This window comes from Giraffa tippelskirchi, chromosome 8 (genome assembly GCF_054371585.1).
Source record: "Giraffa tippelskirchi isolate mGirTip1 chromosome 8, T2T-mGirTip1v1.2.pri, whole genome shotgun sequence".
Taxonomy (NCBI): Eukaryota; Metazoa; Chordata; class Mammalia; order Artiodactyla; family Giraffidae; genus Giraffa; species Giraffa tippelskirchi.
Window position 1 is genome coordinate 131,834,799 of NC_137282.1, and position 11,362 is coordinate 131,846,160.

An 11,362-nucleotide genomic window follows, 5' to 3' on the forward strand; every position below is an offset into this window, starting at 1 on the left:
CCCTGCGTGTGTCAGCAAGGGAGTGGAGGAAGCTCTGGGCAGCGGGGACTCCTGGAGGGGCGCTTGCTGCAAGTGCAGAGGTGGACTGAGCCCCAGCACCAGCGCCTCCGCCTTCATGTTCGTTCACAGCTTTGTTCCGGCTCCTCTCTGCTCCACCTGGCTCCCTTTTCCGCTCCTCATCCGGGGAATTTTCTGTCAAACCAGGTCTCCATCATTCTATTTTCTCCCAAAGTCACAACTCCTGGGCCCAGTTCCTTCACGGGTTTGTAATCCAAGTTTTCCTGCCTGGACGTTTTCATTGGGGAGTAGATTTCCTTCTGGGATCCAGAGGGTTCTTGCTGCCGAAGCACATGCCCAGGAAGCCCTCTGGGCCCATCACCCGTGGGTGGAGGCTACCTGGATAGGTGTGTGTGTTGGGGGGGAGTGGCATTGAGATGCTTGTCCACCACTGTGCAGGGGTTATTGCAGCCCATGCAGAGGGGACCCTGGACAGTTGGGGGAGGAAAAGAAGGGGAGGAAGAGGTTCAGGCTGTTCAGGGCAGAGCAGGGTAGGGAGCACCACCACACTAGCCCACACCAAATCCTGACTCCCCACCCACTACCCAACCCCAGTAGGGGAGCCCCCCCCCCCACCCTCTCAGACCCCAGTGCCCACCACTGGGCTGTCTCCCAGCTCCCTTCCAGCACCATGGGCACTTCACAGCAGGGCCCAGGAAGGACTGTGTGCACTTGGGGGAAGTGTGGAGAGAGGAGGGAAAGTGTTGAGAAAGCAGACCCGGCATCAGTAACCCCACAAAGCATCAAAATGCTGGATCTTTCCGAAAGCCAAGCTTGAGGGAAGTAAGGCGGGAAAGAGCCGGCAGGATCTGGAGGTTGAGTCTCCGCTAACTTCCCGTCTCAGGCCTTTCCTACTCTTTTCAGCCATCATCTGTGTCCTCCCCCACCTTCTGTCCACCCCACCTCCTCCCCCTGCCCTAATCCTCTGTACACTGGTGCAGAGCCTGGGGTGAATCCCCTGTCCCTGCCTAGAGAGGGCATCTCAGGAGGGGCCAGGCCAGGGGAGCTCTGCCCACCTACCCACCACGCGCTACGAGGAAGTAGCGCTGCTCAAATCTAATCTGCCCCCCTCACCCTCCGTGGAGGCCACCAGGGTTCTGCACAGTAGGGCTAGCTGCATGTAATCTGTGTGGACAATGGGCATTCTCGACAATACAGCAAAGCAGTTAACCCTCAGTTTCACTGCGGCCGCTTCCCTTTCCCCCTGCTTTCCCTTGGAACCCACCAGCCTTCAGGGTATCCAGAGGTGTTAGCTGCCACCCACCAGCTCCCTAGTCCACCCACAGGAGAAGGTTTGTTCCCTGGTTGGCCCTAGGAGTATTCTTCCCACATAGATTCTAAAGGGACGAGACAACACTCAGCCTCACTGTCAGGACAGCCCTTCCAGTGGTCCAACTTCAGTTTCTCCTGCTTCAAACTAGTGTCTTTTTTATTCCTTCCCCCAGGGTATGGCAAATGTCTGATCAGTACATTTGGACGTGGGGTAAAGACCTATCCCAGGTGTTGGCCGAGAAGAAGGTCTTAAAATGTAGGAAATAGGAGGCTGCTGTGGACCTCCATCTTCTGAGTTGCAGACTCAATCATTAATGTCCTTACTGTTCTGACAGATCCCACATGGGACAGCCCCCCCATCATTTGTTCAGACACTGTTGTGTCCGACTCTGCCACCCCATGGACTATAGCCCACCAGGCTGGCTCCTCTGTCCATAGGATTTCATTACCTCCTAAATAAGAACCACCTCACCCTCAGTCTTGTTTTGCTGTCAGGAAGTTCTGCATGCTGTCTAGCTTCTCTCCTTCCTACTGTTATCGGGAGCAGGTTGTTAGCTCTGGCTGGCTGCTTGTCCAGGTCTGAATATTTCTGCTTTTACCGAGAGCAAAGCTGTCTTTGGAAGCTGTTCTCAGGCTGGCAACAACAAAAAAGAGGGGGAAACTCCAAGCCAGGCATTTTGAGGGTGAGGAGGTAGCACTGTGGTTTCCCAGGTGGTGCAATGGTAAAGAATCCGCCTGCCGATGCAGGAGATGCAGGAGACACCGGTTTGGTCCCTGGGTTGGGAAGATCCCCTGCAGTAGGAAATGGCAACCTGCTCCAGTATTCTTGCCTGGAAAGTTCCGTGGACAGAGGAGCCTGGCTGGTGGCAGTCCGTGGGTCGCAGATTCGGACACGACTGAGCACACACACCGGTGACTGTGGACTGCACTGGGCAGTCGTTCCCTTTGCCCTCACACTCAGGAGGCTCCTTTCCCCCTGCGCGCCACCCTCGGCCAAGGCCTTTGCCAGTGGCCAGCAGAGGGCGCTTTAGACAAAGCTGAGCTTCTGCACCTCTTCGGGCGAACTTGCCCTCCAGGGAAGGCCGGGAGGTGGAGTGTGGGAGGGAGTGCTCAACTTCCTGTGACAACCACAGGCCTCTGACCCCGTGTCCCAGAGAGTGGTCTCTAGCCCAGGGCAGAAGAGTGTTCTTCCTGCGGTTTGAGGGCTTCTGGACCCATCCAACCTTGACCTATGAAGCACCTTGAACAGAAACGGAAGAAATAGATGAGAGCGACCCGGAGAGGAGACGCCTCTGGAGCTTGGTACACTGTGCACCATAAAGGGCTCAGTAAAGATTTTTAATGGTAACAATAATTACGAACATTTAATGATCTTATCACATACCACATCCTATTCTAGAAGCCTTGTATTTTGTCTAACCTTCGCAACTCTGTTGTTCGTTGTTCAGTCGCTAAATCGTGTCTGATTCTTTGCGACCCCATGGACTGCAGCACACCAGGCTTCCCTATCCTCCACCATCTCCCAGAGGTTGCTCAAACTCATGTCCATTGAGTAGGTGATGCCACCTAACTCTGAGTTAGATACTATTATTATCCCCATTTCGCAGATGAGGAAACTGAGACTCAGGGAATCAGAGACTAACAGATGAAACATTAAAAGAATGAGGAATCTGGTTGCAATGGGGGAAGAGAGCAGCTTGGTGGCTTAGTCTCAGCTTTCTTGTGACACTGTTCACTGTGGCTTCCTCCCCCCTTCTCCTTGGAGACTCCAATAGGGGAAACTGAGGTACAGAGTACCTCAGAGCTAGGAATCAGGCCCTGGCTTCAGAGTTTTCTAGGCAGAATCAGGTAAGTTGAAGCTTAAATGTCACTGACGGACAGAGGGAGTCTGAGGAAGAAGGCTGAAACGCCCTATAAAAATAATCACACAGGGAGGAGGAGGTAGTGGGGGGGGGGGCCTCCTGCTGGAATACGGAGTCTGAGCAGTGAGAGCAGAGAGGCCTCCCAGCAAGGGAGAGGGGAGGGGAGGATTCACAAGGACCACACACACACAGGCACACACCTGAGCATGTGCACAGACACACAGGCGCACACACGTGATGCTAATCAGCTACATTTACACCAAGAGGTCCCTTCCATCTTGAAAGCCTGCAATTATCCTGTGGTCACACCGGGCAGGGACACAAACCACACAGTAGTGACCGTGACATCTCATCACACAGGCCCAGGTCGCCTGCACACCTGCAGTCTGTCTCCACCTCAGGTTCAAAAGTTTAGAAAAACAACCCCTCCCAAGAAAGTGATCATGGTGGCAGCCAAGGCTGAAAGGCCCTCTGTCCTACCTAAGAAGGGGTGGGGAGAGGGCATTGGCCACCTTTGAAAGATGGGTTGAATTAACAGGAGTGGTACAGGGTGGGGTGGGCATGCTGGAGTTCCTGGTCCTGTGTAGAAGCCTTTCACCCCGCTAAGGGTCAGGGCCCCTCCTGCTCTCAGACTGGAACTCAGACTGTCTCCATCGGCCACTGCCTGGGGTCAAGAGCAGGCCAAGCGCGGTAACGGGTGGGTGGACAGCAGAGAAACCCCAGACTCAGCTCTCAGCTGCTTCTCTGGCTGGGAAACTGACAGCGATCAGTGCCAAGGACTGCAGGGGAGAAAACTCAGGCCCTGCCGGGGTTCAGATCCTGCCTCTGCTACTTGCTAGCTCTGTGGTCTTGGGAAAACTTCTTGACCTCCCTGGGTTTTGGTTTCCTCATCTGTAAATTGGGATGGGGTGATCATCACTGGTTTGTTGAAAAGATTAATGGTACACATATAAAAACATGTCATACACATTAGGTGCACATTAGGTCCACAGCACATAATAGCTGTTAATAAAACGTAATCTTGGCTGCCAATTACCATGGTGCTCAGGGGGCCCCCTGTGCTCCTGGAGGACTTCTGGAAGAGAGGCCACAGCTGGGAGGGGGAAACTGACAAGTAGGGAGCAGAGAGAGAAAAAGACATTCTAGACTTGTAGAGGGGCCTAGATGGAGCTTCAGGAAGGTTCATGTGGCAGAAAACAAAGGTCTGTGTGGAGAGGCAGGTGTGAGGAAGGTAGTGGGCTGACAGAAGCCCGGCCCACCACTGCCATTGCTGAACGATATTTACATCCTCTGTCACAGGCTGGGCCTCAGGCAAGTGACTTTCAGGCCAGTCTCCTTATCTATAAAGTGATGATAAGAATTCCTGAGTCTGGGACTTCTTCGTGGTCCAGTGGTTAAGACTTCACCTTCTAATCCAGGGGTATGGGTTCGATCCCTAGTGAGGGAGCTAAAATCCCACATGCTGCTGCTGCTGCTGCTAAGTCACTTCAGTCGTGTCCGACTCTGTGTGACCCCAGAGACGGCAGCCCACTGGGCTCCTCTGTCCCTGGGATTCTCCAGGCAAGAACACTGGAGTGGGTTGCCATTTCCTTCTCCAATACATTTAAGTGAAAAGTAAAAGTGAAGTCTCTCAGTCCTGTCTGACTCTTTGCGAGCACATGCCTCATGGCCAAAAAACCAAAAACAGAAGCAATAATGTAACAAATTCAATGAAGACTTAAAAAATGGTCCACATCCTCGCCCCCCTCCAAATCTTTAAAGAGAAAAAAGAATCCCTGACTCCTCAGATGGAAGGGAGAATTAAATGGACTCATGAAGCCTGCACACGGGGCCCACACATGCTGATACCCCATCAGCAGCAATGCGGTACTGCTGATGAGATTCAGAGTTGCGGCCCAGGTCACTGAGTTGGCGTCAGAGGGGGACAGTCTGATTCTTCAGGTGAGCTTTATAGTGATCGTCATTCAGTCACCAAGTTGTGTCCAGCTCTCTGCGACCCCATGGACTGTGGCCTCAAGTGAGCTTAGCAGGGGTTAAATCTGGTTCCAACACCCTGGGCTGTGGCCTCCAGAGGTGTTCAGAGCAGGCTTCTCAGAGATGTGGTACTGGAGGAGCCTCAAGGGAAAGCTAAGACTCGGCAGGAGAGTTTGGCAAGTGGGGCGACAACGGAGAGAAGGCAGGATCGGGGCAGGTTAGAAAGTTTAGAGCTCCAGGCTGCAGTAGTGGGAGCTGATATGGGAAATGAAGGGGTCAGGCTGTGGAGAGTCCAAGGCCAGCTGGGGGTCCCAGCTGGGGGTGGGAGGCAGCACTCAGGAGAAGGTTTAGAGCACAGGTGACCCAACCAACATCAGCTGTGGGGAAAAAGTAGCTGTGGGGTGAGGGGACTAAGCTGGGGCTGTGAGGGCCGGTTAGGTGGCTACTGCGGCTGTCCAGGTGACAGGTCATGGAGTCTTAAAAAGGGAGGTTGCTTTGGGTAATGATATCAGGAAGCTTTTTGAACAGAATAGAAGCTGGGACCAGGTAGCTGCACAAGAAAAGAAAGGTCCAGAATGACCTCAGCCGGGTGTATCTGAAATGTCTATTTATGGGAGGAGGGAGGTCAAGTGTGGCACATATTCACAGTGGAATATTAGACTGTGGAGAAAGGGAATCCACAAGCGCAACTTGTCACCAGCAATCAGCAGGGTACATTTGAGGGGGAAAATGGAAGAAAGATACATAGAGTGCTGCTGGTTTGCAGTGCTCTGAAGCCATGCGTGTGAAACCTGTGTATCATGTAAGCCACGTATACATGTCATGAACATTTAAAGAATTTGTAGGAATGATAAATAACAAATTCAGGATGGTGTCTGCCTCTCTGGGGAAGGGAAGATGCCATGAGAAGGGGTACTCAAGGGGCTTCAAGTATATTGATAACGTTTGTTCTTGAGCCAGCTGGTAGGAACACAGGGGTTCATCCCGTTATTCCCGATACCCTTGTGTGACTGGAATATTTCCTTTAAAAACAGAAGAATGACTCCAAGGTTTGGGTCCTGAGCCAAAGGAAGAAATCTCACTCTTTCAGCCCTTCTGGGCTCAAGACAGGGCCAAGGAAGAGGTCTGACATTCAGCTGGGCCTACAGGGAGGGCCAGGACAAGCAAGCTGGCCCTGCGCAGAGTGGCTGGAGAGATGAACCTTGCTGAAGTACTGATCCATCTGGGCCCACATCTGGTTGTGGGCCAAGAAACCTGGCTGTGAAGGAAGGCAGACATGGAGGAGGCAATCAGGGAGGAGAGGGAGGTGAGAGGGCAACCTGAGGCCAAGGCAGGGGCTCTGCAGGGCGGGGCTGAGGTGCTCAGGGAGGGCAAAGCCTGGAAGAACCACTCCTCCTCAACCACTACCATCGCCACCATGGACTTGGCAACAGGAAGCTCCTGGCGCCCTAAGATAGCATCTACTCTGAGAGAAGGGAGTTGTGTTAAGGAGGCCATGTATGGAGTGGAAAGGGAGGTAGGGGTGTAAACTCTCTCTCACTGAGTTTAGCAGCAAAGGGAGAGAGCGAGTGAGGACCCCAGCGAGGGAGGGGAAGGAAATCGCCATGGAGTGTCAAGAAAAGGTTTTGCTATCAGTTTTCTTGACTGTATTGATGTTGTGGGTCTTGATACATATTTAAGTGGGGGTAGGAGAGGGCAGCAGAGGTTCAGTGTGATACTCCCACGAGGACCCGCCCTTCTGCATCAGACTAGGTGCCTCTCATACCACCAGTCCTTGTTATCTCCCCCAGGGCTCCGGCTCAGCTGCTCAGGAAGAGGGGTGGGGTCTGCTCTGGGAGGGGGAGTCTGGACACAGTCATGGGACTCGCAAATGGCTGGGGGAGGGAGGGAGTTGGGACGCCATCCGGGAGCAGAGGCCCCGGCCTGGACCTGATGATGCTGATCCAAGGGAGGGGAGACCAGCCTAGTGAGGGTGAGGGTGAAGTTGGCTCTGACACCCGATGTGGAGGTGAAAGAGAAGCTGGTCAGCCCCTGCAAACAAGACGTTGCCCTGAGGCCTTGACCCTGGAGGCCTGCCCACCCTCTTCACCCCTCCCTCACTGCACTGGCCACCCTCACCCCCCGCCACTCTGTCCACACACATTCCTCTCCTCCATCTACCCTCTTCCTCATTCTGCTCTTCTCCCTGCTTCCCAAAGAACACTTGGCTGTGATGGCTGTTGCACAGTGATGGCCTTCTCCCAGAGTCCACGCTGGTCCTCACCATCAACCTCCCCCCAGGCCTGACCCAAGCCCAGCTTGGCTATCTGATTTTGCTTCCACACCAGAAAGCCAGTCACCCCAGACCAGCCCTCTGATCCTCCCTGCAACTTGGAGCATATGTGAGTCCATCTACAAATCTTTACTGAGCCCCTACTCTCTACCCAGGCTGGTGCCGGATGCCATGAGGACTGCTGGAAGGAATAGCTAAGCACAGGCCCTGCCCTTGCAGGGCAGACAGAACAGTTAAGGAAGAAAGACAGATACATAAAGGAGTGAAATAATAAATCAAGTTAAGGCAGCATGCAAAAGAACATGCTCTTTTCTGTTTTGCTGTGAGCAATCTTTGGTACAAAGAAGGTCCTTCTAATGACACTTTCAAGGAGTTTAATTATTTAAACGATCTTCCTATCAAAGTGTTATTAATATGGTGACAATGAAGGCAGCAGCACAGAAAAGAATAGACATAGACAAATAATGAAATATAACTATAAAGTCAATCACTCACACATTCAACATTTATTGAGAACTTAATGCATACGAGATACAGAGCTAAGCCCTGAATGTACAGGATGGATAAGACCCAGTCCCTCCCCTCAAACAACCCCAAAGAAGGACAGATATGTTAGCTGAAAGTGGCAATACGACTTTTGATTCAAGATTGGAAACCTAGAAGAGGGTGTGGGCAATTTCTGGGGTAACTCAGGGAGCTCTGTGTCAGAGGCAGCATTTACAACGAGTCTTGGGAGGTGTGCATGCAGAGGGATCAGGGTCGGGAAGGGACCGGTGTGTTCAGAGTGGCTGTGACCAAGCCCAGTGGTCTTAGCACGAGAAGCAGGCTGGGAGAGGCAGACATAGTAGTCATATTGTGGAAACTCGCCTGCCTACTCAGAAACTGGGACTTTTTGCTCTAGATAAAATATTTGGGGACCATAGATGACAGGACTATGGCAAGTTTATTTGTTTGAAGACATTTCGTAGGTTAGATGTGAAGGGAAAATACTTGAAGATCACTAACAGGCTGTTCGTTCAGGCCTGGGTATGAGAAGCCGGATCTTGGTGGCTGCTGTGAACAGAGGAGGGGGAACGAGAGGGACCCCAGAGGAAGAGAGAAGGAGAGAGTACGCACAAACAGGAGGCAAGGGACAAAAAAGGGGCGGAGAGGACCCTGTGGTGTTAAACCGTAGGTAACAGCAGCAGGAGCCACGGGCAGAAATCAGGACCTACAGAGCATCAGAATCTTATTTTGCAGAAGAGGATGGGGGAGTGGTCTGGGTCAAGTTGAACTTGAGGTAACAACAGAGAATTCAGTTGGAGCACCTCTAATTAGAGGTGGCGAGTTGAGCTCGTGCGTTTTCCTCCTGAAGCCCTGCTAAACTACACAGAGGGACTTGTTCTTAAGGTGTAGATTCATAGAAACCAGTAGAACAAGGGAGGAGACAACAGCAAGAAGTTTTGGAAGCTGGAGAGAGGATGGGCAGAGACAGCTGAGTCCTCAGCCAGTGATGAAGGCAGCTGAGAAGCAGCCCCACTCCCCAACTCAGGGCCTGGGGTTCCGGGCTAGGTTGGCATGGGTTACTTCTATAAGCAGGGACAAGGGTGAATTTTTAAAAGTAAAACAGAAGTGGTTGTCAGGGGTTGGGAGGAGGGAGGGATGAATAGATGGAGCACAGGATTTTTAGGGCAGTGAAAATAATGTGAAGCTATATGGTGAGTATGTGCCTTTTGTTCAAACCCATAGAATGTTCAACACCAAGGGTGAACACTCATGTAAACTATGGACTTTGGGGACAATGGTGTGTCCATGTAGGTTCATCCACTGTAACAAATGTCCCCTGGGGTGAGAATGTTGATGGTGAGGGAGGCTGTGCATGTGTGGGCAGGAGAGCAGGGGGTGTATGGGAACTCGCTAGACTTTCCACTCAACTTTTCTGTGACCCTTAAACTTCTCTAAAAAGAAATTAAGTCTCCGGACTTCCCTGGCCGTCCAGTGGTTTAAGACTTCGCCTTCCAGTGCAGGGAGTGTGGGTTCAGTCCCTGGTCAGGGAACTAAGATCCCACATGCTTCCTGGCCCAAAGGCCAAAAACCATAAAACAGAAGCAATAGTGTAACAAATTCAATGAAGACTTTAAAAATGGTCTCCATCAAAAAAATCTTTAAAAAATAAAAAATCTGTTAAAAAAAAACTAACTAACTATTCTTTAGTATTTTAAAAAACTTGTTTATTTATCTATTTAGTTCTGGTTACCCTGGGTCTTCATTGCTACTCGAGGACTTTTCTCTAGTTACAGCGAGCAGGGGCTACTCTTCGTTGCAGTGCACGGGCTTCTCATCGTGGTGGCTTCTCTTGTTGTGGAACACAGGCTCTGGGCTCGTGGGCTTTAGTAGTTGTGGCACACGGACTTTGTTGCCCCACAGCATGTGGGATCTTCCCAGACCAGGGTTAAACCCATGTCCATTGCATTGGCAGGCTATGCTTAACCACTGTATCACCAAGGAAGTCCTCAAGGGTTTCTAAAGGGCAGAGGCAGCAAAGGCCTGCCCACAGTCGCAAAGCTTTTTAGAGTTCCATTCTTCAACAGGAACCCAAAGATTCACAGACACATGAGGAAAGCATCTAATATGAAAAACAGAGATCAAAACAAACAGATGAAAGCAATTTGGAGGATACTGTTGTGCAGACAGAAGGAAACTTAAAAAAATTATTCTCAGAAAAATATGATATTGCAACCGTGAGATCAGAATAAGATGCTATAAAAATGAACATTCAGGAAACAAAATAAGGTCTCAGAGATTTAAAATACAACAGGAATGAAAATTAAACAGAAATACTGGAAGTTAAAGATATCCTCCCAAGCTGTAGAAAACAAAGAAACAAAATCAAAGAAAGAAAATAGAGAAGAGAAAAATCTCTTAAAAATTATTTCAAGAGCTCTTTCCCTTCAGCAGGCCACAGACATCTGCCCTGCCTGGTGTTACTGGTATTGTCAGAACAAGCCGTACCCAAAATCTCCCTTCTGCTTCTGCTGAGGTGTCCCTGATGCTAAGATCCGCATCTTTGACCTGGGTCAGAAGAAGGTAAAAGTGGATGAGCTCCTACTCTGCAGCCACATGGTATCAGATGAGCATCAGCAGTTCTCCTCTAAAGCCCTGGAGGCTGCCCATATTTGTGCCAACAAATACATGGTGAAAGCTGTGGCAAAGATGGTTTTCACATCCGAGTGAAGCTCCACCCCTTCTATGTCACCTGCATCAACAAGATATTGTCCTGTGCTAGAGTGATAGACTCCAGACAGGTATGCAAGATGCCTTTGGAAAGTCCCAGGGCACAGTGGCCAGGGTCCACACTGGCCAAGTCATGATGTCCATCCTCACCAAACTGCAGAACAAGGAGCATGTGAATGAGGTCCTCTGCAGGGCCAAGTTCAAGTTTTCTGGACACCTGAAGATCCACATCTCCAAGAGGCAGGGATTTACTAAGTTTAATGTAGATGAATTTGAAAACACGGTGGCAGAAAAGCAGTTCATCCCAGATAAGTGTGGGGTCAAATATATCCCCAATCGTGATCCTCAGGACAAATGGTGGCCCCTGTGCTCATGAGAGCCACGGCACTGTCCCCTCCTTCTTACGCCCACCAATAAATCCTACTTTCCCGTCAAACAAAAAAAATACTTCAAGAGCATTTCCCAGAATTGATGGACATGAGTTTCCAAACTGAATAGGCCAAAGAGTATATAAAAATGTCCCCTCACCAAAGCACAACATCATGGAATTTCATAACACTGGTGACAAAGAGAAGATGCTACAAACTTCTAGAAAGAAAACTGAATCACGTGTAAAGGGTCAGGACTCAAAATAGCATTCGTTGTTTAAGAACACTGTCATAGAATATGACGGAGCATTGCCTTCAAAGTTCTAAGGGAAGATTTTTTTCCG

General features: G+C 50.6%; 1 pseudogene; it reads left to right on the forward strand.

Annotated features, from left to right (window-relative positions):
* The first annotated feature begins 6,441 nt into the window (after window positions 1–6,441).
* LOC145519012 (large ribosomal subunit protein uL16-like) lies at window positions 6,442–11,026 on the forward strand (annotated as a pseudogene).
* Window positions 11,027–11,362: the final 336 nt, after the last annotated feature.